General features: G+C 31.2%; 1 protein-coding gene and 1 long non-coding RNA gene across 9 annotated transcripts in view; one reads left to right on the top strand and one right to left on the bottom strand.

Moving 5' to 3' along the window:
* The window catches only part of LOC140670274 (uncharacterized), a 74262-nt gene that overhangs the window by 40294 nt on the left and 7624 nt on the right, over nucleotides 1–26344 (bottom strand). The window lies entirely within an intron of this gene.
* Nucleotides 16352–25186, top strand: LOC140670545 (uncharacterized). The gene is made up of 3 exons (XR_012047581.1): nucleotides 16352–16530; nucleotides 17805–18086; nucleotides 25010–25186. It is a non-coding gene; the product is annotated as an uncharacterized lncRNA (long non-coding RNA).

Here is a 26344-nt window from a genome sequence, read left to right as displayed (position 1 = left end):
ATTTTTGCTGAAGAAAAAGTTGCTTCCTTTGAAGCACGCTGTGCACTTCGTGTCCACGAATTCTGGAACACCCTGTATAGTATAAAATTAGTACAAAATTAGTATAAAATTTATATATTAGTATAAAAAAATAATATTTATCGTAACTAAATTAGTATAAAAGTTATATATTAGTATAAAAAAATAATATTTATCGTAACTAAAGCAGCGTGTGATAGTTAAACTTAAAATACAGTTATTATTTCTATTACTTATAATATCCATTTAACGAAATTTTTTTATGTACGTTTGAAAATATTTTTTTCTATCTAAACAATTATTTTTTGAATCTATATAATATTATATATGTAATAATCTATAATAATTGTGTACTATATATATATATATAGATTGTTTCAATGCTCGTAAAAGAAATAGAAAGAGTCTATATAACACAAAAGTTTGAAATAATAATATTTTGACACATCTTAACATAAATTTTTATGGTAGTTAAAAACTAAAAAATATTAATAAAGTTGGAAAAAACTAAAAAAGAAAAAAGAATATTACATATATAATATTATATATATATATATATAGTTTTTATATATAGTCTTTATATATATATAAAGAATATTACATATATAATATTATATATATATATATATATATATATATATATATATATATAATATTATATATGTAATATTCTTTTTTCTTTTTTAGTTTTTTCCAACTTTATTAATATCTTTAGTTTTCAATTACCATAAAAATTTATGTTATGATGTGTCAAAATATTATTATTTCAAACTTTTGTGTTATATAGACTCTTTTTATTTCTTTTACGAGCATTGAAACAATCTTTACAAATATTAATCAATAATTTACTACACTTCAAAATATCTTTATAAAATGTTACAAATTAATAATACTATTATACCCGCGATGAATATATAAGAATTAATAATTGATTTAATAATTTGATTAATCAAATCAATTAATAATGTATTATAAATTTTCTGTCATTGAAATTTGTATCATTTTATATTTTACATATTATATATATATACTTTGATATTGTTACGTCCCGGCACCAAAATTTTTCTCATTTACTTCTAAGAAACACTAAACTTATAATATAAAGCTAAACGACAAGTTACCGACTACATTTTAGCCGATAAGTTATTCACTAAGACAAGTTACCCATTATAACCGTTACCGACTCTAGCTGACAGTACGAAACGTTAATCATAAAATAGCTGCTCTCCCACCACCATAAGACTCTCCCGCTACTCCGAACCCTTAGATAACCCTTCCTACTCCCACTTTCCAACCCCGACCTGCACAAACCGAGGGACCTCGAAACAGTCCCAAAAATCGACACATCAATTCGAGACTCTGAGCGATGCACTTCTCTCTCTAGAAGTGCTCCTCATCCTTGCGATTCTATTTCTATACGCAATTCCATTTCCAAACACTGTTCCAAATCAGCACGCTTTCCATATCCACATTCGTTTCCATTTCGGTACGCGATCCTATTCCATACAGCTTCTGCAACGTCATTCTGCTTCATGCGAGCGCCTGTTATATCGTTACTTTATTATACTACGTCTGTACACCCTGCGTCAGTTCTCCGCGCCGATAGCTCTCCGATTCATAGTCACGCGTCACCACTGTAACCACCCAATGTAAGGTTAGCCAAAAATACACGTATTTACGAAACCTCATTGTGCATTAATACCAAAACGTACCTGAATCCAATCCGCATTTTCTACGTTCGGCGTCATATTAAATTTCAATCCGACTCTCAACAGACCTGGTTTCGACCATTAACCAAACCAGCGACGTAGCGGTGCAAACAATTGCACGCTCGTTACTACCCCTTCCCAGTCGATATCGTGCTAATACTCTGCACATACGGTACTCCTACTCTAAAACCAAACTTATACCTTCTCCTGGAAGCATCGTGCTAATATTCTGCACATGCCACCTCCCTACCTCAGAACCAATGGTTGAACACGCGAAATTAATTTGATCTTTTGTAGATGCCAAAAATAAGAAGAGGCGGACACAAATTCCACGCGCGACGTTTATATTACGAATACAAATACGCCCCCGTCAGTGAAGCGGATAGTGAATTCCTCGGGACGGATCGTCTATATTTTGACTTAGAGTACGAGGCGTACTTTAACCCGACGTTACGAACAAAGCAGGTCAAACCTCTGAGGACGGACATCCGCATAAAGTCTATGGGATATTTTTCGTGGTCGCGCAAACTGATACAGTTAGACACACAGCTACTGTTCCCCTCTGCCGCACGCGAATTACGTACCGGGAGACCCGAGGAAGACCCGCTACCTCCAGATACGCGACGAAATATTATACCTAAATTACGGGTGTTCCACCCCCGAGCACTGGGGTTCCGCGGAACAACCGATAGTAATAGATTAATATTACACGGAACGAAATATAACGATATCTCGTAGCAGCGTCACTCAAAATACGAAGCTTGGAAAACCTAGAGTTTTCTCGTGCCTACACTTTTACGACCGACCCTTTTTTTTTGCTTCCTGCGTTTCGCTTGGGCCAGCTCGCCCTCCGCTAAATCCTTCCAAAATAGTATTTTCGCTCCGCGCTGCAGAGACCGGTTTACGACCGACCCTTTTTTTTTATTTCCTGCATTTCGCGTTGACCATTCTCTCTCTTGTCGAGATTTTCTCGAAGACAATACTTGTTTCGAAGTTAATACTCGTTTCAAATATTGTATAACGCGCGTGTTATTTTATTCATTAATTTGTAAACAATTAATATTTAAACCGAATAAATATAGGAAACCTATTTTTCGTTATTCAATTATTTTTTTTTACTCCTTCCTTATTCTGACCACAGCTAATAACAACGCTTTATGCAAGCAATAACAATAATAGTATTTAACCGTGACCTATTGACAACACACCTACATGTGTTACGGACAACTGCGCCCCATACGGGAGGGCCACCTCTCCCCTCCCGCCGTCGAAGCGCGTCACCGATTAGGAAACGTCCGTTGCACCTACATCTCGGGATTCGCTCATAAATTAGAACTTACCCCGTATTGCGCATCTTGCTTTGTAAATTCCGACGACATTGATAGAGATTCTTGCGCGTACTTCAACGTACACCTCGCGCTCGACAGCACGCGCTATTCCGGCGTGTATTGCACGGTCTGCTCTCGTAATCTAGCAGAGTTTTTCCCGTTCGACTGCGACCGGTGCGTTAACACCTACGCCGACTTCCTCAGAGATTTGAGAAATAGAAACATCTATTACTACTCGTTAGCGGACCCTATTAAAGTCTTCGTTAGCGGAACCATCCCCGAGGAGTTCACATCACGCGACTTCCCTTAGTCAGTAATCGCCATATCCCTATTACTTCGCCGTTGGTAAGGGAAAACATCCATCGTCCGGATAAGCCTAGTCGCGAGGAATCCCCAGAAGCTTAGCTTCTGAAATACGCGACCGGTCAGGCGAAAGGTCCGACCATTCTTAGGAGCCGCGACCCCGTTTGACGTAACAATATATTGTTACTCTAATATTTTGCATAATTCTTTTTAGTAAATTTGTGTTTTATGCTCGTAAAAGAAATTTGTAAAAGAAATATGTAAAATATAAAATGATACAAATTTCAATGACAGGAAATTTATAATACATTATTAATTGATTTGATTAATTAAATTATTAAATCAATTATTAATTCTTATATATTCATCGCGGGTATAATAGTATTATTAATTTTTTATTTATATATATATATATAACGCCTGTTGTGCCTCCGTGAGAGGGCACAGGGTTTTTCGGGATTCGTGTAGGGAAGGCCGGGGATACGGCGGGCAGTGGCCTCTTTTTATTTTAATAAAGTTCTTTTTTTTATATGTGCTTGCTTCTTCCTTTTATTATAATAAATAACAGTTAGATAGACTCAATGGGTTGGTATTTTGTCGCTGCTCCCAGCGAACGTTATGTCATTCGCGTTTAATATCGGTTGAAGTGAGAGAGCGGTATCTCTCGTACGCTCTGTCGCACGGGTAGTCTGATACGCGTCGGCTTATCTCAGGCGCGCGTATATCTCTTAATCATTCGTGTATGACTCTGTTGAATCTGGTCAACAGCTGCTCGTGGCGATTATTACTCGTTTGGTTCTGATTAACGGTTGCCCGGGACGATTATTCCTCTTTAGGATCTGATCAATGACTGCCCGTCGCTTCATCGCGGCAAGTGCTGTTCTTCCCTCCGAACTGTATGGTTTTTCGGAGGGGATCCCTTAGCATCATGACCAAATATGGTTATGTTGCTGAATTCGCGTTTTAGTGCAGGCGAGGAAGTTCAAAGTCGAATTTCCTCGCTTGTACTTTTAGCAATTCGGCAACACCTTTCCGGTGCGTCTCCGAGAGCGCTTTCCGGTTTCGCGTTCGCGCTCGGTCTCGGGCGCGCGTGGCTCGCTGCGTCGCGGCTCGTGCGATTATCGCTTCGCTCGCGATGCATTCCTGCATCAATATAATTATATATATATATATATATATATATATATATATATATATATATATATATTCATTAATTAATTAAATCTATAGCCTTTTCTGGGGCTATAACACGCCTATAAACTTATTTTATAAAATCTTACGATTTTTACTATTTTATTTTATAATTTCATTTTTGTCGTTGTAAATACTTTTCCTATAATGATATTAAATTATTAGTTACGATAGCTATTTTTATATTACTACACGATATGATACTAACACATTTTGCTATTTTATTTATACTTATTACGTGCAAATATAAACCATTTTGCTGCAATTTAGAAATTTATTAGTTATAAAAAAAACACAGTTTTAACAAACCACAATTAGTTGCGTGGACGAAATTTTTTTTCTGTGTATTGGAATATTATATTTTATATATTATACTGATTATATGAGTACAATAAATGTAACATGTGTACATATATTCCATATCCTTTTGTATGATAATCTTTCATTTTGTAATATCCTCCAATTTGTAACACAATTTTCTTTTTTTTTATTTAATGATGATAAAATCATATTGTGCTCATTTCTTACATACTCATACGTGAGATATAATTAAATAATTAAAAAATACAAACAAAGTGAAATTTTAATATTTAAGATGAATAACAAATTCGTAGAAATACGATTTAAATATACCTTTATTGTTTCTTTTAATGGTTCTTTTACAAAAAATTTTTGTTCTATATATATATATGTATAGTTATAATTACTTATTTTAATCCTTACCTTTTGGATTAAGATGAACTTTCGGTTTATATCAAATCAGAGTTGATTAACTTAAAATACAATAATATAATAAAATAAAATGATAGTACAAATTATATAAATGCAAATATACATATATATATATATATTTATATAATTTATACTATTATTTTATTTTATTATATTATTGTATTTTAAGTTAATCAACTTTATACATATATATATATATATATATATATATATGATTAATATATGATAATATATATATAATATCAATTGTAAGAAATAAATAGCGCGCCCCTGTATTGTTCTAGTATGATAAAATCGAAAGTGCTATCTGGCATTTGAGTGCTTATTCCGATAGTTTGTTGTTAAATTTGACAAACAATCCTGCAGAAGTGTTTAATTCGATAATCTGTAAAGAAATAGGTGGAAAGAGCCTTAATTTTGGCCTACGAGGTTCTTACAATGCTAGAATTGGGGGAGCTGTTGTGCAATATAATACTCAAGAAGTGCTTACGCATGTTCATAAAAGCATGTGTAAGGATGTTGTTCCGACAGTTAAAAATTTAGAAAAACGACGACAAATAAAGGTTGCGAGAACTAAGAAATCCCGAGAAGAGGATGGCAGATCTAAAAAATTTAAACGAGAGGCAGTAACAGATCATCATTATGGCCCACAATCACAAAAGCCAGATCTTCCACTAGACGTATACAAACAACTTGAAATAAATCATATAGAAAAGTTGTCAGAAAACGCAGAGAATAGGGAAAAAAATGAACGAGAGACAAGAAATTAAAATGAATGTGAACTATGGCATTCATTAAGACGTGAAATGCTAACAGCATCCAATTTTTAAATCGTATGTCGCATGAGACCAACAACGTCTTGTGCAGCAACTGTAAAAAGCATTTTATATCCTCCACAAATTGACACAGCAGCCATGAAATATGGTCGCGATAGGGAGGAAGTCGCCAGAAAAGAGTTAGCTACAAAATTAAATAAAAAAATTGAACAATATGTGGATTGTTCATTGATTATAAAAATCCATTTTTGGGTGCTTCTCCCGACGGACCTATCGATGAAGATGGTAGAGATTAAATGTCCTCTATCAGCAGAGAATTTATTATTAACAGCTGACGAGGCTGTACAAAAATTGCCTTTATTTAAAGGCATATTTGACAGAAAAAAATAATGATAAAATGAAGCGAAATCATCGATACTTTTATCAAGTTCAAGGCCAGTTGAACATAACGCAGCGAAACTATTGCATATTCGCTCTATGGACTCCCAACAGTTTAAAAATTGTGATAGTCAATAGAAATGACTTTTGTGAAAATCAAATGCTGCCTTTTCTAAGACGTTTCTATCATGACTGTATACTTTCAGAAATCTTAGATAGCCGTCATAACACATTTATAATTTATTTAATACATTTATAATTCATTCTCATTGACATGTCAGTGTAATTTTATTGAGACACCCGCGATCATCGCTCCTCGTTTCCGGTCCTCGTTTAAGAACCACCCCCTCTACAAATTATATGGCTGGACAGCTGAATAGTTGCCGTCGCGATCGTATTGTTTAATTTTGAGTTTCTTAGCGCATATTTTAGTGTGGTGCAGATCTCTACGCCTAGCGCCCAACATATTGAGATTTTGTCGCGGAGACGAGATATCGCACCGAAGGTGTGCCGTGGGCTATTCCATCGGCCTCAGCGACTTCTCAAACTAACTGTTACACTTTAAAAGCGTCAACGGTCACAGATTATATAGAATACATCTTATCTTATAAATTACATCTTTTACATATAACATTTGCGCTAATATATTTTATATTATATGTGATAACACTAAAGATTGTATACACACATATAATTTTATATTATATATTATTTTAGCGAAGTAAAGTAATTTTGTCTACATATATTGTTAAGATGATAAATTTTCTAACTCCAAAAGCATTGCTATTTGTCTATTGTAAGAAATAATTTACTGTTTTTTTTATAAATAAAAGAACATCCAATAAATATCTTTTTTACTGAATTTTGAGACAAATAAGTAATTCAAAATAAGTATCTCTTATTGCTAGAAACAATTTTAAATTTAAAAAACCTAATAAACTCTGTTTATTTTGCTTGTATAAAATTTAATTACACAAATTACAAAATTAACTATAAGTTTATATTTTTAATCTAAATTTTGATTTTTCTTTCAGCCTTGTGCCATCTTTATTCTGTTAGTCTATCGTTTCAGTCTATATATTTTCATCTGTAAAAATTTATTCAAGATAAGTATTGTGTTAGTCTGAAAATAATGTCAGAAATTAAAAAACATTATATGAGAGCAAAGAGAAAGATTCTCGAAGAAGGAGTCTCTTCTAATAACTGTCCTGAAATTATTATGAAAAGATTCGCTTTTGAACCAAATACAAATATCTCTTCAAGTAGCACACAACCAGAATTTTCTGAAGATAGTACTTTAGAATCAGATCTATTGTTGAATTATAAATCTGATGAAAATCTTTCACTTTCTTCAGACTTAGAATTAATCAACTTTGATCAATATAAAAATCTTCTCCATGACACTGAAGAAAATAATTTTATAATTAATTTAGAAGAAGACATACAATTACATTTAAAACAATGGTCATTAAAATATAATGTTTCACATACAGCATCAAATGGTTTATTAAAATTGTTAAAATTTCGCATTCGTGATTTACCTACTGCTGCTCAAAGTCTTTTAGGAACTTGTCATACAATTGTGAGCAAAGTTATTGAACCTGGTCAATATTATCATTTTGGAATAGAAAATTGTATTAAAAAATTTTATATATAATTCAAACGATTTTTCCAAGAATACTGGAATTATAAAACTTGCAATTAATATAGATGGTTTGCTGCTAGTAAAAAATTTTGGAAGTTAAGTTTATCCCATTTTATGTCGACTTGTCAAATATCATAGTAATGTAGAAATGATTGGCATTTATGGCTATGAAGAACCTAAAAACGCTGTTTTTTAAGAGATTTTGTTAAAGATATATCAAATATTATTAATATTGCTAGTGTTATTGATACGAAACATTATTCTGTCAAAATTTCTCATTTTATTTGTGATAAATTAATTTATTTTACATCTTATTTTAAATGTTCAAAATGTTCGTCGCTAAACAATAATAAAGACGATTCTCAAACTCTAAGTGAACATTTTTAAAGGTATCTGTTGGAATTCTATATTCCTGTACAATTCTTCGACGCAAACCATTCACATTGTCTACTGGTGTTTTATAAACAACAGATTTTAAGTGTCCCCACAGAAAGAAATGCAGAGGAGTTAAATCCGGAGATCTTGGTGGCCACTCGATAGCTCCTCTTCTACCGATCCATCTCCGTAGTAATCTGTCATTTAACCACTGTCGAACTGATAACACATAATGTGGAGGAGCACCATTATGTTGGAAATTTAAAAGTTCTTCATTTAACAATAAATTATCATCTTCATCTTTCTGGTTTTCAAGACTTACAGATGTAAGTGGATCAATAACATCGTTTAATAAATTCAAATCAAAATTACCATTTAAATTCTCTTTAAAAAAAGAGGTCCTATTATAGTATTTTCTAAAATGCCTGCCTAAACATTTATTTTTGTGGCCATTGAGTATAAGTTTCTCTAATAAGATGTGGATTTCATCACTTCAATAACGGAAGTTATTACTGTATTGTATTAAAAAAAATTTACTCTAAATTGTATCTTTGCATCTAAAATTTTTTTTTCTTATATCTGAAACTTTCTAGTACGATTTTTCGAAACATATTCACTCAAATTAAAAAAAAAACAAACGCGGTTGTAAAGAGAATCAAAAGACCTTTAAAATGATATGCCACTTGACTCCTATTGCCATTTAAGATTTTTTGAAGAGGTAACTACTCTTGCGAAGGCGATGAAGTAATACTGTTGCATTTATCGTATTTATACGTCCTTGAAAACAAAATTTACGTCTTTCAGTATTTTTCGCAAAAATTAATCGGTCACAAAATAAACAGAGTGGAAACTTTTCAAATGAACACGCTGTATAGAAAAAGTGGGATTATTATTCTATATAATATAGAAAATAAAATTCAAATAAGAAATGTTGTTATAATAGCATCATTTATTAACATCGCGCCATGACTTTTTGCTTGGATATGAAAATTGCCAATCTATTATACATTAATATTTTTTAAAATCTAAATTGAACGAACCTATTTATAATATTTTCTTTTAACTTGTGATAAGTCGGTAAAACATAATAAATATTTTAAAATTTATTAGCGAAACATTGTAAATTCAATGCTGAAGAACATACCACACTAAAACATATACAATTTTTTTTTATTTCAATAATAAATATAAAAAGTTTCTTGTTTATAAAAAATAATGATTCGTTATTAAGGGGATCCTAAATGCCTTTTTTTACTGACAGAACGTGAATTAATTATTTTTTGCAAAAATATTTTTATTGGTTAAACAAATAAAAAAATCGCTTAATGCATATTTTAATTTTTTTAAATAAATAATCGTTACGAAAGAAGTTGCTACAATATATAAATATGTTATTGCTTAAATCTGTCTTTTTTACATAAATAATTATATAAAAAGTGGAAATTATAAACACTATAAAATTTATTTTATTTTTTTATTATATATGTGTATGTATTACGTTTAAATATCTAAGTTGTTATATTTAAAGCATTATACAATTGTGCACTTTATAAATATATATTTGTCTATATATATTTTAATTTGTTTATAAAATTTGCATAAAAAGCTCAGTTCCTTTAAGTGCAAAATTATTCTTTTTGTAGATAATTCCTTTTGTAATTGTAAGTAATAGCGTTATGCTGCGAAAAACAATCTGGGAGCACCGATCACGAGATCTTCACGTATGTTATGTATATATATTTTTAAAAGAGACCGAAACTTTCTAAGTCTCAAATCTTTAATTTTAATAATAGTAAATTTTTACACTTTTGAATGAAAAGTAACAAATATTTTGGTTTTCGGCCGTTTGCCGTTATTAATTGTTTTTGATATCTTTATTTGAAAGTTTCATTCTCCTTTTCTTACTATCTAACATTACAAATTATAACTATCATAAAATTATAAATTTTTGTGCAATATAATTATTTTGCCAATTATTGCAAGCATTATTACTTGCATGCAGTTTAGACGTCGAGTGAATGTACAATACATTTCACATTATCGAGTTATAAAGTTTTTGGTGACTATTACGATTTTTGATTGTATGTATTTGTGATTTAATAATTATTTATCATTTAATATATTTACATATATAATTAGTTGTTGTTTAATATATTTGTCTATGTATATTTTAATTTGTTTATAAAATTTTCATAAAAAGCTCAGTTCCTTTAAGTTCAAAATTATTCTTTTTGTAGATAATTCCTTTTGTAATTGTAAGTAATAGCGTTATGCTGCGAAAAACAATCTGGGAGCACCGATCACGAGATCTTCACGTATGTTATGTATATATATTTTTAAAAGAGACCGAAACTTTCTAAGTCTCAAATCTTTAATTTTAATAATAGTAAATTTTTACACTTTTGAATGAAAAGTAACAAATATTTTGGTTTTCGGCCGTTTGCCGTTATTAATTGTTTTTGATATCTTTATTTGAAAGTTTCATTCTCCTTTTCTTACTATCTAACATTACAAATTATAACTATCATAAAATTATAAATTTTTGTGCAATATAATTATTTTGCCAATTATTGCAAGCATTACTACTTGCATGCAGTTTAGACGTCGAGTGAATGTACATTTCACATTATCGAGTTATAAAGTTTTTGGTGACTATTACGATTTTTGATTGTATGTATTTGTGATTTAATAATTATTTATCATTTAATATATTTATATATTTAATTAGTTGTTGTTTAACCCTTAACAGTCACACTGGGTAAAATACACCCCAGCGTTTTTTTGACTTCGAAAACAACCCAGTAAACCAATGGAAATGGGCCTTGTGTCGCCATCTACAGGTAGTTGGGACCTTCAAATATATTGCTATTTTTTCCATAAAAATGTCTTTTTCATTTTTCCGCAAAAAATCGCACCTTCATACCTCAAAATAAATACAAAATAAACTTTTTGGAACATCCGCATAAACTGCAATAATTAGTGAAAAGTGCATCATCTGAGGATGAGAAAACCGTTTGAAAAATTGAAATATTTTAAAAATTGAAAAAGTTACATTTGTTTTTGTGAAAAAAGTCACTTTTCCGACTTTTTTTTCAACAATTTTTTTACATATGTTAAATTAATTTTTTGCAAATCAAACCTATACAGTCTTTTTAAGGAAGGCTTAAACTACAACAGGATATTTTTTTTTTTTTTTTAAGGTTACCTACAATTTTTTATACACGTGCAAACACGCTGGGGTGTATTTCACCCAGTGTGACCGGTACGGGATTCTCGGGAAGTGTGACTGACAAGGGTTAATATATTTGTCTATATATTTTAATTTGTTTATAAAATTTGCATAAAAAGCTCAGTTCCTTTAAGCTCAAAATTATTCTTTTTGTAGATAATTCCTTTCGTAACCGTAAGTAACTAATAGTGTTACTAAAAATAATCTTGTATGTATGTTACGTATATATTTTTTTAAAAAGAGACCGAAACTTTCTAACTCTCAAATCTCTAATTTTAAGAATAGTAAATTTTTACACTTTTGAGCGAAAAGTAACGAATATTTTGGTTTTCGACCGCTTGCCATTATTATTTATTTTTAATATCTTTGTTTGAAAGTTTCATTCTCTTCCATTTTTATCTAAAATTACAATTTATAACTATTATAAAATTACAAATTTTCTTGTACAATATAATTATTTAACCAATTATTGCAAACATTATTACTTACCTGCAGTTTACACATCGAGTAAATGTACAATACATTTCACATTATCGAGTTATAAAGTTTTTGATAATATTACGATTTTTTATTGTATTTATTTGTGATTTAATAATTTCAAACACGCCATCCTGCTCGTCACACTTAACAAAATTAACATGACAAAATATACTGTATAGCGTACGCAATGTTTTATAAAATGTTACATCGTTGCTAACTTTGTTATGATCGCTGCTTTTTAGTTATAAAGAATCAAATTCTAATTCAAGTGAGACTGTTGTCAATGAAAGTAAAAGTAGTTAAATGAATTTTTCAACAGCTTGTGTTCAGTATAGAGTGTGTTAAATAGATACATGCGTTTGCAGAATAAAATTTTATTAAAAATAACGCTGATACTTATTATAGTAATTACATTAAGATTTAATAACTAAATGTAAAATGTATATAATTATACGCATAATTTTAATAACATATTTGAAGCCGCCAAAGATCCTTCCAATTGAAACATTCTCCGTCGTGAACTCATTTATTGTACGCAAACGAGAGAATAATTTTTGTTGTGGGTCATTTGAACACTGTTATAATCATCCATACTGTCACTATGCATATTTGATTATCGTTTGCAAGATAAATCTGGACGACTCACACAATAGTAAAGTAGAATCAGCTCAGAGTACATCCAACAGATGCTGATTCGGAAAGAATGATCCTCTGTCCATCACTTGAATCGTAAATTTTTAAATTTAGTCCATGTAAATATTAGCGTGACCAATGTTACCAAAAGTTGTCTAGCAATATAAAAGTTGATTATTTAAGTTGCTGGATTCATTGATCATATTTTACTTGGGTATTCTGTTGAATACAGTCGCAGAGATCTCGGCGAGACACAAAACGTCGAAAATGCTGCCAAAAATATAGTCAGAGATTATTTCCAAATTAACGTAAATTAATCATTCTGAGGCAGACAAAGACAGCAATGGAAATCTTCTATCTTGTGTCCACATTGGCAATGTAGTGATACACGGTATAGTGTAGTCTATTCCAGATTTGCAAAAAGAATCTCGACAATGTGATTCAAAGGTCAAATGGAAAATTGCCCATCAATCTCTGTAATGATGCCGTCTGGTATAACAAACAGAAGTTGTTCTTGGAGCCAATTATGTTTTTCAATAGCCACACGAGTCTACGTAAACTCGCATTGTAACAGCTTGTGCAGAGACGATCCTTAAAAGATGTGATTTACAGAATTTTCTTTGTTAAATAAATAATCCGTGCATCTAAAAATGTCCACTGGATCTGTTAATTACAAAAGTCTTCCATATAGATGTTAAACTTAGTTTTCGCCAGTTTTTTGTTGCTTAAAAAATGCATTAATTTTAATAAGAAAATTAATTAATGCATCAGTCAAAATGTTTTCCATCGTTTTCTATTACTTTTTACCATCTTTCTGATAAAAGTTAAATTTTACGACAATAAATGAGTTGTTTTTTGAAGCAAGCCATCCATCCATCCATCCATTTTTTGAACTTCTTCGTAATTGCAGAAGTCTGTCTCGGCGAGCGCGTGTTGCATCGATCGGAAAAAGTAATCCGATAGAGCCAAGTTTGGAGAATAGGCTGGGTGCGAAAGAACTTCCAATTCGAGCTCCAATAGTGTTTCTTTCACGGTTCTTGCACCATGTGGTCGTGCGTTGTCATGCAAAAGAATTACTTTGCACCGATTATTGACTACTGATAGTCTTTTTCGCATCAATTCATCGTTCAATTGGTACAATTATTGTTGATAGCCGTCAGCCGTGATTATTTCATTCAGTTGCAGTAGCTCGTAATAAAACACGCTTTCCTGGTCCCACCAGAGCAAAACTTTATATAAATATTCCGTTTTGGCGTTAAGGTGAATGATTGACCGGAGTCCACCCATGATTTTTTTCACTTGGGATTATCAAATTAAATCTACTTTTAATCACCAGTTACAATGTGCCACAAAAAACTTTTTTTTCTGAAATAGATGACCTTGAATTTAACAAAGCATGATCAATTACAAATGAGTAAACACATCTTGATCAAATTCGGGTTATGTGCGTTATTAGCCTGGTGAAAGAAATAACAGCTTAGCTTCAAATAGTGTAGTGGACATTTGTTTGATACGTTGCTTTGGTCCTCATAAGCAGTAAAGATATAAACAGTTAGATGTTTTGTTTGGATTTTTATTCTTAATCTCTGAGATATATTATGCTTGCATAATCTCACTTATCAAGAAGCATCAGTAAGTTGTGGAGCTTCAACTGATATCTTACGGTTCCAATGTCAAACTATCGAAGCACATAAACACATTCTAGAAATAAAAATTTCTCTTCGATTTAACTTGTCCAAGCTTTTTTGTCAGTTGTATCGAACGCTTGATCTCAATAAATGCTTCAATACAAATGTTGCAACCAAGTTAATTAAATGAGACTCTTTGCACGGATTGCTACCGAAATTAACCATCCTAGAGAATCAATTAATCACCTGCGAAATTGACGGCTTGATTTTAAATGAGAAAATATCCTTGTATAGTTATCTAGTTATTTGATATTTAGTGTAGATTGGTTGGAGTCCTTCCAGACATAAAGATCAAACTACAGTCAATATAACTGTTGTTGAATCATCTGAAGTGCCGGTAGTAAATCAGCAATGCACTTAGTAACATCACTGCTCCGCTTCTTTGTCAGCTGTCGCATCGAATGGTCAGCAATCGAAGACATAAGTTTGTAAGTTATATTCAGCTAATATTTATGCAGTCCTCCTTGTTATTGTATCTTCACAATACTTGCTACAAGTCGCGATTGTGTGGATGCATCACGATCTAATGATACACTTTCTCGGTGTCAGCCAACCGTTATCATCAAGTACTTATGGAATCATTATCGAAGAAGTTGTTGTATATTGCGTACCAGAAGTAAAAAGATTTTTATTGAGTAATTTACTCAATAAAGTAAGTCAAAACATACAATATTAAAAAAAACGATAGAGTATACTATAATATAATTAGATATACTGTATTAAACAAAAAAATATATTGCAACAAAATTTCTTTTAATCATATAATCAATTTTCATGTCATCATTCATTTTATTGTTTTGTAATATATGTAATAATTATGTAATATATGTGTATATAGTAGTGTTATGTTTTATCACATTAAATTTTTTGTTTACTGTTAATTACTTTAATTGTCTTAATCTTTATTCATATATATATAATGTTTTCAAAAATTCTCTAGCTAAAAATATCTTGTGATTATATTTTGTAAATTATATATATATATATATATATATATATATATATATGAATATTATGTATAAGAAATATATATACATAAATGTTTTAAAGTAAAATACACAATCATATTATACGCATTCTTAGATTATATATATATATAATCTAATACATAATATAATAAATATAATATAACAAAGCATAATATTATAATAATATACTACTTATTCCCAATTGACGCATTTTCTTCATATCATTACTTTTATAGACAAAAATCAGGTTTAAGCAATAACGTATACATTGAGACAATGCTTGTTTGTATAACTATATATATTGTAGAGGTAGATTGCGAGAGAAATACTTTCCTTATTCTAATTGTGTGAAGCATTTCTTCAAAACATTACTAAAAATTTGAGCTATTTATAATATGAATAAAACTGAGTTGATCAATTATAATTGAGATAGTTGCATTTTTTTAAATGTTATTATCATTTTAATATTAATAATTTTATAATATCAATTTTAAATATATTTCCTCAATGTACTATTACACACACAACACATAATACAAAAAAAACACGATATAAATTTGTTTAAAAAAGTAATCGAAAAAAACTCTCCATCCTTCGACCCATCCTTTGTGGAATTATAACAAAGAACCGTAGGCGCAGCGATCGAGACGCTAGCGAAAAAAGTAGTTCCGCGCGCGTAGTAATACATGAATCGATATAAGGAAGCGACGCTAGCGCGCAGTGGGCAGTATCGAACGGGATCTCTCCCTGTGACGTTTGATAAAAGTCAAGTTCATAGTGACGCGTTATTGTAACGTTCCATTGTTTTCTACCACGATTGCTTGGTTACGGCATAAGGCCCTACAAATCTTTAAGGGACATAAGAGTCCAATAAGGCACAGTACCTTACAAAATCAAACCAAAAGGACATTTATATCCATAAGGGATTTACGGCGGCCGCCATAAGGGCGAGCATCATAAGGACCCCACACCCGTATTATCGTCCCAGAGCGAAGTAGGCATCTCTAAACGACCCTTGCGACGTAAAGTATTAATAATTATATTATTAATAATAATTGTGAGATCTACTGGAGATCGGTGAGTTTTCTTTATGTATATATCATATTATTTATGAAATTATTATTTATATGGCGTTGAATAATTCATAGAGATGAATTATTACAATTATTATTAATGTTAATTTGTTAATATGTATAGTATATTTATTATCTATGCTCTTGAGCTCTCTCTTCAAGGTTGATTCGATGTTCAAATCGACATTAATATTGTTGAGCAATTGCACAATTTCTTTTACATTCCCATTTTTCTTTTGCCATTTTTAAATAATTACCACATAGTTTTATCGTTCTGTCAGTGTCCTTGAAATTGTCCTGAAATTTGTAAATATCAATTTCATTTGATATAAAACATAATTATCTGACCTTTCATTTATGGTTTACTTTTAAGTAATTTCTGCTCTTATTTGCATTATTCTATGATAACAGTACTTGCAATACGTACTTTGAACAAAGCACAGATAAATAATATTCTTGATTTATATTTTCCATTTACTGTTCACTCGTTAATGGTGCCATTAATTGGGTGATCCCCAAATATAATATTAGATATTAAATATTAAATTAGTTATTATAATTTAAGATCACTCTTTGAGTTCTATGCATTTGGTGTAATTCTCAGTATATTAAATTAGTTATTATAATTTAAGAATATCCTTTTGAGTTCTATGCATTGGGTATAGTTCTCAGATTTTGATATATGTATATTGTTCCTTATACATGTCTATGTTTATATGTTCTTTACGTTTATATATATTCATATTGATTATTTATTGTGTTTATATTATAATCGCACCATTTATGCGATGCTATTCATATATGTTATGATTGTCATGTGCACATTTTCTCGCTATATATATATTTTTATGTATATTGTCTCGCTATATATATATTTTTATGAATATTGTTTCGCTATATATATTTATGTATATTGTCTCGCTATATTTCTATATATTTTCTTGCTATTAATAATATTTATTCTACAACATTTATTTGTTCACAAACATATACAAAGTATTAATTTGCATTCAAGCATTTATATTTTGTTTATTTTATTACTTATTATTGGAATAAGAATTCTTCTTCATTTCAAGTTTCCTTATATTGGTTCATGTAAAATATACAGTCCAAAGATACAGTCCAATAAATACCTTTGTATAATATTCTTATGTTTCAAGAATAATAACTTAAATTCTGTCATTTCTCTTAACTTCTGTGTTTATTTTTAACAATTGTTTGTTTACATTGCTTGCATAATTGTATTGCCATTGTTGTTTCTTTTCTTTTGTCAATTAGCTAGGTAGACAATCGTACCTTATATCCAAAAACCAGCACCTCGAACCTTTTTATACAAAATCCTACTGGCCGAAATGAGCATATATGCAATAATGCAATTTTTAAAAGGCACTCAGAAAGAATATGCAGTCATCCCTCTTATCTGGTTAACAGATAATAATTCAGTTTGTTATTGGCCAAAAACTACATTTGATGTTAAATTTAAAGCATTAGTAAAATCTAATGCAGTATATCAGTCGTCATAAAAAAAATTTGATGTTAATGCTGTTCTATATACAGAAGGTATATTATACTCGTATTCTTAAAACGTATGCAAACTTACTATATGTAAAATAATCTGCAAATATGTAATGCCTTAATATTTTTTTATCTGAATATTTAGATAATTATGATGAGGTTGAGCAGTTTATAAATATTTATATTAAACAAATTACTTCATCAGATAATGCAACAAATATAAGAAAAGAAATATTTCAGCAAAATAATTTAGTTGATTCTAAACATGATAAGTTAAAAAACAATGCTTCAAATACCACTATAAAACGTAAGAAAGACAAAAAGATCCAAAAATGTCATTTAAAAAACGAAGAAAATAGTAAAGAATCCGACTCCGACTTCAAGTAATGAAGATTCGACACAAAATTCTTCAATAAGTGATGTGAATTTTTACAAGCCGAGTACAATGGGCAAGCAGCGACGGCGCAACGCGTCATGAAACAAATGACACTTCTAGACGGCTAATAATATTACACAATAATAATTATTATTATTACAATATTATTGTTTAAAGTTTGTTGAATTATTATTGCATTCTATACGATATTATAGAATATTATTGACCGTAAGGAGACCATTAGTCTGATGACGCGTTGCGCCGTTGCTGCATGCACGTTGCATCCGGCTCGTAAATGGCTAACTTTTATCAATTATAACTCAGAAACTAACAATAAGTTTCAGATAAAATTTTGTAAAAGAAAAAATCGTCTTAGAACTCGCTCAAGAATATGTCATTTTAAAGACATCAGGTTGTTTTGAATCACCCTGTATGTGTGTGTATGTATATATATATATACACACACACACACACATATACAAGGTGTGTATATATGTATATATATGAGAAAGATGACGAGAAGGACGGCCTACCACAAAAAAATGGCGAGAAAGACGGCCCACCGCTAGACAGGTCGCTAAATAATAATCGCTAATCTATTGTTCCTATCAACGCTTCTCGTCTATACCCCTGATAACCGCGAAGCAATGGCGCCTATTTACGTCGCGCGCGCTTAGCGACCGTCCTTAGGATCGTCCTTCTCGCCATCTTTTTTGCAGCGGCCTGATACTCGCGCCGAATTTGCCGATCTTTGTAAATTAATTTCTCAATAATTATTCCGAAAATTGCAAATGGTACAGGATTTTCTATTCCATTTAACCCGCTCTACCTGCACTCGAGAGGTAATACGGTCATTCTGAGACACTCTGTATATAGCTCGCGCAACACCCTTTAAGGGAAGGTAGAGAGTGTTATTCTGAACAGAAAAGTCCTGTATCATTTTGCGATTTGCGCAATAATTATTAAATTATTAATTAAAAACGCTCAGCAAATGATATTATATATACATACAAAGTGTTCGGTAATAATCGCCCCACCTCTCTAGCACTAATAGAGCAGGTCAAACTGAACATAAAAGTCCTCTATTATTTTGTGATTTGCGCAATAATTATTAAAATATTAATTAAAAACGCATATGCTGAGTGCTATATACGGCGCGCGCTCATACGCTGAGCGTTTTTAATTAATATTATAATAATTATTGCGCAAATCGCAAAATGGTACAGGACTTTTATGTTCAGTTTGACCTGTTCTATTAGTCCTAGAGAGGTGGGGCGATTATTACCGGACTGTCAACAGTTTAGTTTCGAGATTAGTTTTGACAAGGCGTGTTCCGTCACTTGTGGGTTCGTCATATCAATATCTACAACAGCGAAATGTTTAATTAACTTCTACTTGTACAACACATTGTTATACATCTTTGTTTACTCGAATTTAAACTTGAAAAGGACCACAACCAAATGGTCGTAATATTAAATAAAGATATTATTGGCTAGTTTGGTCGTTCTACTTATATTACCTATTATTAATTGATTACTAGCGATTTGAATCTAATAATTTTGAAATTTATTCTTTCAGATTCTTTTATTATTGTTAGATATGTTTAATATTTTATATTATTATTAAAATTTAAAATCTTTTATTAATAAAATATTTTATATTATTATTAAAATTTAAAATCTTTTATTAATAAAATATTTTATATTAAATTTTTATTAATATTTAAATTATTTTATTAATCAAAATTTTATATTAAATTTAATATTAAATCACAGAAGCGAGATAAAAGTGATTATTCTTGAAAAACTGGATTTTAAATTCGCCAAAGATTTTGTCGTTAAACTTCAAGTGATGAGAGTTTTCGATGCATTTTGTGTATCAAGCTACACGATCGTAGCAATTCAAACGCGAAAAAAAAAATATATATATATATATATATATATCTTTGTGAATCTTTAGTTATTCCGACACATGATTTAGCAAATAATGTGTGAATAAATCAATAATTTAGGAAATCTAGATTAATATTATTGATAAGTTAATTTTGTACTAGAGCATTGTATGCCTAATGCATCCATACATATACATATATATACATCATTGATATATTTGGTATGTATGCTCGAGTATTTATATGTCAATTTATGCTATTGATATTTTGGTCATCATATATAATTCTAAGTCTTACAAATTGATATTATATTTTGATAGCTTCTAAGGATGATATTATACTTATTTTAGCGGAATTAATCGTTATTTTATTTGAACATTTTATTTTATTTGAATAAACGTTATGTTATAAGAGCCACATTTTAAGAAAAGTGAGGTAATTTATTGACATTAATAATTATGAATGTCAACAGTCAATTTTACATTTTCTCATGTTGAGAAGGTGAAAATATATCCGTGTATACAAATACTAAGGATGTAATTGCTATATGAGCATGATACAGGTATATCCGTTATGTTGTGAAAGCATGTTTTAAAATTAATCAAGTTTTTTTGATGACTTAGAGGATTATAGAATTAGGGGTGTACTTTGTAAATTTTCTGTTTTAACGTGTTCTAAAGGTGGAATTATAACTAAAATAATTATTATCTTTAAGTGCAAAGCGGAAATATTCAAATTAATTAGATTAGTATAGGTCAATATTTGAGTTTATATTAATTTGTGAATCATACATATTTCTTGCCATGATACATAGTTAAAAGAGTATGTACGCAAGTTTTCCATTATTTGATGGTTAAAGAAGTAGAAAATGACCAATTAAATGTGTTCTAGAGTCATTAAGAGATTTTAAGAAGTTTACCAATAATGCTGGTTTTACAGTTTTATGCTTATCGAAAAGGTATCATATGTGTGTATATCCTTGTAGTACACATAAATAAATTTCTTTGATGAAAATAGCACTGTTATTGAGGTCAATGCTCCTTTTTATAAGTTATTGCATATTATTATTAGTATGAATTTTCGTTATTATAACTTGCTTGTTATACAGAAATAGACAAATTATTTGACAGCGTACGTGAGTACTTACATATATAATCGTGTAAAGTGTGTACTATATAATCTAAATAAACATATATAAAATTATATATCCTCGTCTATATACATGTACTTATATGTATATACATGTATTGTATATATAATGTATACACACACACACACACACACACACACACACACACACACACATACACATATATATATACATATATATATATATATATATCTTTTTTTGTGGCGCTGATACTCGCGCCGGATTTGCCGATCTTATTGCCTATATATATATATATATATATATATATATACAGGGTGTTTCATAACTAACGAGCCAACGCTCGTGAGCGGGTAGAGCGGGTTAAATGGAATAGAAAAGTCCTGTACCATTTTGCGATTTTCAGAATAATTATTGAGAAATTAATTTACAAAGATCGGCAAATCCGGCGCGAGTATCAGCGCCGCAAAAAAAGATATATATATATATATATGTATATATATATATATGTATATATATATATATATATATGTGTGTGTGTGTGTGTGTGTGTGTGTGTGTGTGTGTGTGTGTGTGTGTGTGTGTGTGTGTGTGTGTGTGTGTGTGTGTGTGTGTGTGTGTGTGTGTGTGTGTGTGTGTGTGTGTGTGTGTGTGTGTGTGTGTGTGTGTGTGTGTGTGTGTGTGTGTGTGTGTGTGTGTGTGTGTGTGTGTGTGTGTGTGTGTGTGTGTGTGTGTGTGTGTGTGTGTGTGTGTGTGTGTGTGTGTGTGTGTGTGTGTGTGTGTGTGTGTGTGTGTGTGTGTGTGTGTGTGTGTGTGTGTGTGTGTGTGTGTGTGTGTGTGTGTGTGTGTGTGTGTGTGTGTGTGTGTGTGTGTGTGTGTGTGTGTGTGTGTGTGTGTGTGTGTGTGTGTGTGTGTGTGTGTGTGTGTGTGTGTGTGTGTGTGTGTGTGTGTGTGTGTGTGTGTGTGTGTGTGTGTGTGTGTGTGTGTGTGTGTGTGTGTGTGTGTGTGTGTGTGTGTGTGTGTGTGTGTGTGTGTGTGTGTGTGTGTGTGTGTGTGTGTGTGTGTGTGTGTGTGTGTGTGTGTGTGTGTGTGTGTGTGTGTGTGTGTGTGTGTGTGTGTGTGTGTGTGTGTGTGTGTGTGTGTGTGTGTGTGTGTGTGTGTGTGTGTGTGTGTGTGTGTGTGTGTGTGTGTGTGTGTGTGTGTGTGTGTGTGTGTGTGTGTGTGTGTGTGTGTGTGTGTGTGTGTGTGTGTGTGTGTGTGTGTGTGTGTGTGTGTGTGTGTGTGTGTGTGTGTGTGTGTGTGTGTGTGTGTGTGTGTGTGTGTGTGTGTGTGTACATTATATATAATTCTATGACAATTTTTCCTTTACCAAAATTTGATTTGAAGCGTAGTTTTTGAGTTATAAGCAAAAATAGTTAGCAAATCACACGTCGAGTATAGAAGGCAGGCAGGAGCGGCGCGGCGCACTGCGAGCGCGGGCGCAGCTGACCGTCCGACGAGTGATTACCGCCGCATGAGTCGCTAACTATTTTATCTTATAACAAAATTATGCTTTAAATAAAATTTTGGTAAAGAAGATGTCTTATAATTACGTTAGGAATAAGTGTTCCTTAAAATAACGTTTAATGACCAAAAGTTGTTCCAGATCGCCGGATGATGCAATCAGCTGATTGCTACACGCGATGTGTGTATGTCTGAGTGTGTGCGTAAAAGAAAGGGACAGAGTGAGTGAGAGAAAGAGAGAAATAACCGTCTCCGCGACGGCGACGCTCCTTCGATTGTCATCGACATTGTCGTCAACGACTTCAGACCGATCGATATATTGATTTTCCGGCTCAGCTGAGAGACACATCGCGTGTAGCAATCAGCTGATCGCAGCGTCCGACGTTATTTTAAGGAACACTTATTCCTGACGTAATTATACGACATTTTCTTCTTTACCAAAATTTTATTTAAAGCATAATTTTATGTTATAAGATAAAATAGTTAGCGACTCATGCGGCGGTAATCACTCGTCGGACGGTCAGCTGCGCCCGCGCTCGTGATGCACCGCGCCGCTCCTGCCTGCCTTCTATACTCGACGCGTGATTTGCTAACTATTTTCGCTTATAACTCAAAAACTACGCTTTAAATCAAATTTTCGTAAAGGAAAAATTGTCTTAGAATTGTGTCAGGAGTACGTCATTTTACGGACGGAAGGTTGTTCTGGGACATCCTGTATATATATATACACATATATACATATATAGAAAATTCATATATATATATACATATATATATCTTGTACTTTTTCCTTTTATTTTTATAAGAAAATATTTTTATAATAATTTAAGAATAGTAAATATTGAGATGGACGAATTTTCTAAACGATTTTTTAATACGTTTTTTATTTTAATAATTTTTTATAACAAATAAAATTTATATATAAATCATTCTAAAATAAAATAAATAAACATCATTTTTATTGTAAACTAGAACAGTTTAAGCCATTTATTTTGTGTATGTTTATATTGTCTTGTATGATTATCTGCGTTCAAATTTCACTGCCAATAACTGCCAATAACTGCCAGTACTAAACAATTTATAGTGTACGTAACGTAAACTATAGATTTTTAGTACTAGATTTTTGTTCTGGGACACCCTGTATATATAAATATATATAATTGTATATGATATATAATGTATATGTGTGTGTTTATTTATTTTTCTCATACAGAATTATGACACAAATTAGTTACTATTATAAAATCTCGCGATTTCATTGAAAACGTTTGTGGCGACCTTATCGTTACCCTGAAAGAGACTCTCAAGGGCAAACAAAGGTCATCATTTTACATATCTTTTGAATCCAAGTAATTTTTGTTTCAAAATTCTCCTAAAAATCTCTTGTTTGCGAGAAATATTATATCTTCTTTATTTTTTTCAACTTACACCCCCTTGTATAAGTGGTCTAAACAATATTGAGCTAATTTTGTTTGTACATTTTATCTTCTTTTGGACTTCTAAATCAGATTTCAAAAGATAAAAACAATCGGCGTGTAACACTTGGTAAAGTGTTTACTTGTGGTGTTACTAAGTGGTTACCTGTTAGTGGCCGCGGTAGCAGTGGTGGAGGTATAGCAGTGCTCATTTTAGTATAGTATATAGTTCAATGGTTTATTGCTATGCAACGCATTATTCGCTATCTATACCCGTATTAAAGATTTGTCATGAGAAAATATAAATAAGTGCCGCCTGCAAAATGCGACTAATAAGATCGAAACTATACTTATGTCAGTTTAATTTCTGATACAATCCCCATAAGGAAATTCAAATATATTGAACTGATTTCTGGAAAATCGGACAGATGAATTTGATTATACATATATAATCAAATATATAGATTTGATTATATATAATCATGTTATACTTGACTATGGTATATTATATATAATTATATTATATTTTATTTTATAGCCAATATAATTACATTTGTTTATAAAACATCATGTTGCGCCATTTTTCGGACATAATTATACAATATACGGCATAATTATATATCGGACATAATTAGATATGATAATATATATTTACATAAGTCAATTTTTTCTCAGGTTATTGCAGAAGAAAATTTAACGAATTTTAACGGATCAAATGGATGAATCTATAGTAGCTTTTCAATCCGCTGAAAAAAAGTGTTATAAATGTAAGAGACCTGCTAAGAACTAGAGATAATACATTAGCCTGTACGATCTATAAGAAAACAAATCACGCAGGCAAAAGTTGTTATTTTCGTCGGGACAAAGAAAAGAAGAATAAAAACAAAAAAGTTACTTTATTAAGAGCAAAGTCGAACGATTTAAATTATCGGATCATCATTAATTCGGGATTTACGTTACACATGGTAAGTGACATTTCATTACTAAAAAATAAGAAAAAAACTCTGAAATAGTTTTAGGAAAAAATGGAAAAATAATGAAAGCGAATAATATTGGAGTAGTATTTAGTTAGTAATGTCTCATATGCCTTAGACTTAATAAAAAATTTATTATCAGTTAGCGCTATCACTTCAAAAGACGACGAAGTGATATTCAAAGGAAATGAAGTAATAGTAAAGAAAGGAGACACAAGAGCGCAAAAATTCAAATCGCCTGAATATATGAAATCTATTTTGTAGAAAAAAGTCATACATTAAATGCAAAAAAGAGGAACTACCTGAACCGGTTGCACAAAAAACTTGAACACACAGGAAACAATCAAAGATATCTTGTGGATTGAATCTAAAGGAGAAGAACGTACCTGAAAAAGACAACTTATGTGAAATATGTGAACGAGCAAAGCAAACAAGGAAACCCTTCGCGAAGGAAAGAACTCGAGTTACTAGAGCACTGGAGTCCACACAGACAATTGTTGACCGATTGAGTCGACTACCTAGGACAGAAACAAATACATTATAATGTTTTTAGACGATTATACACATCATACGGCGTTTTATTTAATAAAAGGAAGATTTGAAGTGTTTGAAAAAGTAAAAGAATACATAGAAGAAGCAGACTCAAAATGGAATTCGAGAGTCGCTAAGCTAAGATGCGACAATGGCACTGAGTACACAAACGAAAAACTGAAAACATATTATAAACAAAAATACATTAAATTAGATTACACAGTACCATATACTCTATAGAAGAATGAAAGAGCAGAGCGACTGAATAGAACACTACTGGATAAGAGAAGAGCCATGATATTCGACTCGAGCTTGAAGAAAGAAATGTGGAGCGAAGCAGTCAGAGTAGCAGCATACATGGAAGCCGTGAATAGAAGCCCAACTGAATCATTGGAAGTCACATCTCATCAAATGTAGACGGAGAGGAGCCAGATTTGTCTACTTGTCGTGTGTTCGTACAGTCTACGTCAAGGAATTAGGAAATTTGAAAAAACTGAAGAAGATG

Source organism: Anoplolepis gracilipes, chromosome 10, assembly GCF_047496725.1.
Source record: "Anoplolepis gracilipes chromosome 10, ASM4749672v1, whole genome shotgun sequence".
Lineage (NCBI taxonomy): Eukaryota > Metazoa > Arthropoda > Insecta > Hymenoptera > Formicidae > Anoplolepis > Anoplolepis gracilipes.
Note: the sequence above shows the minus strand (reverse complement) of the source record. Positions and strands in the feature narration are given on the sequence as shown.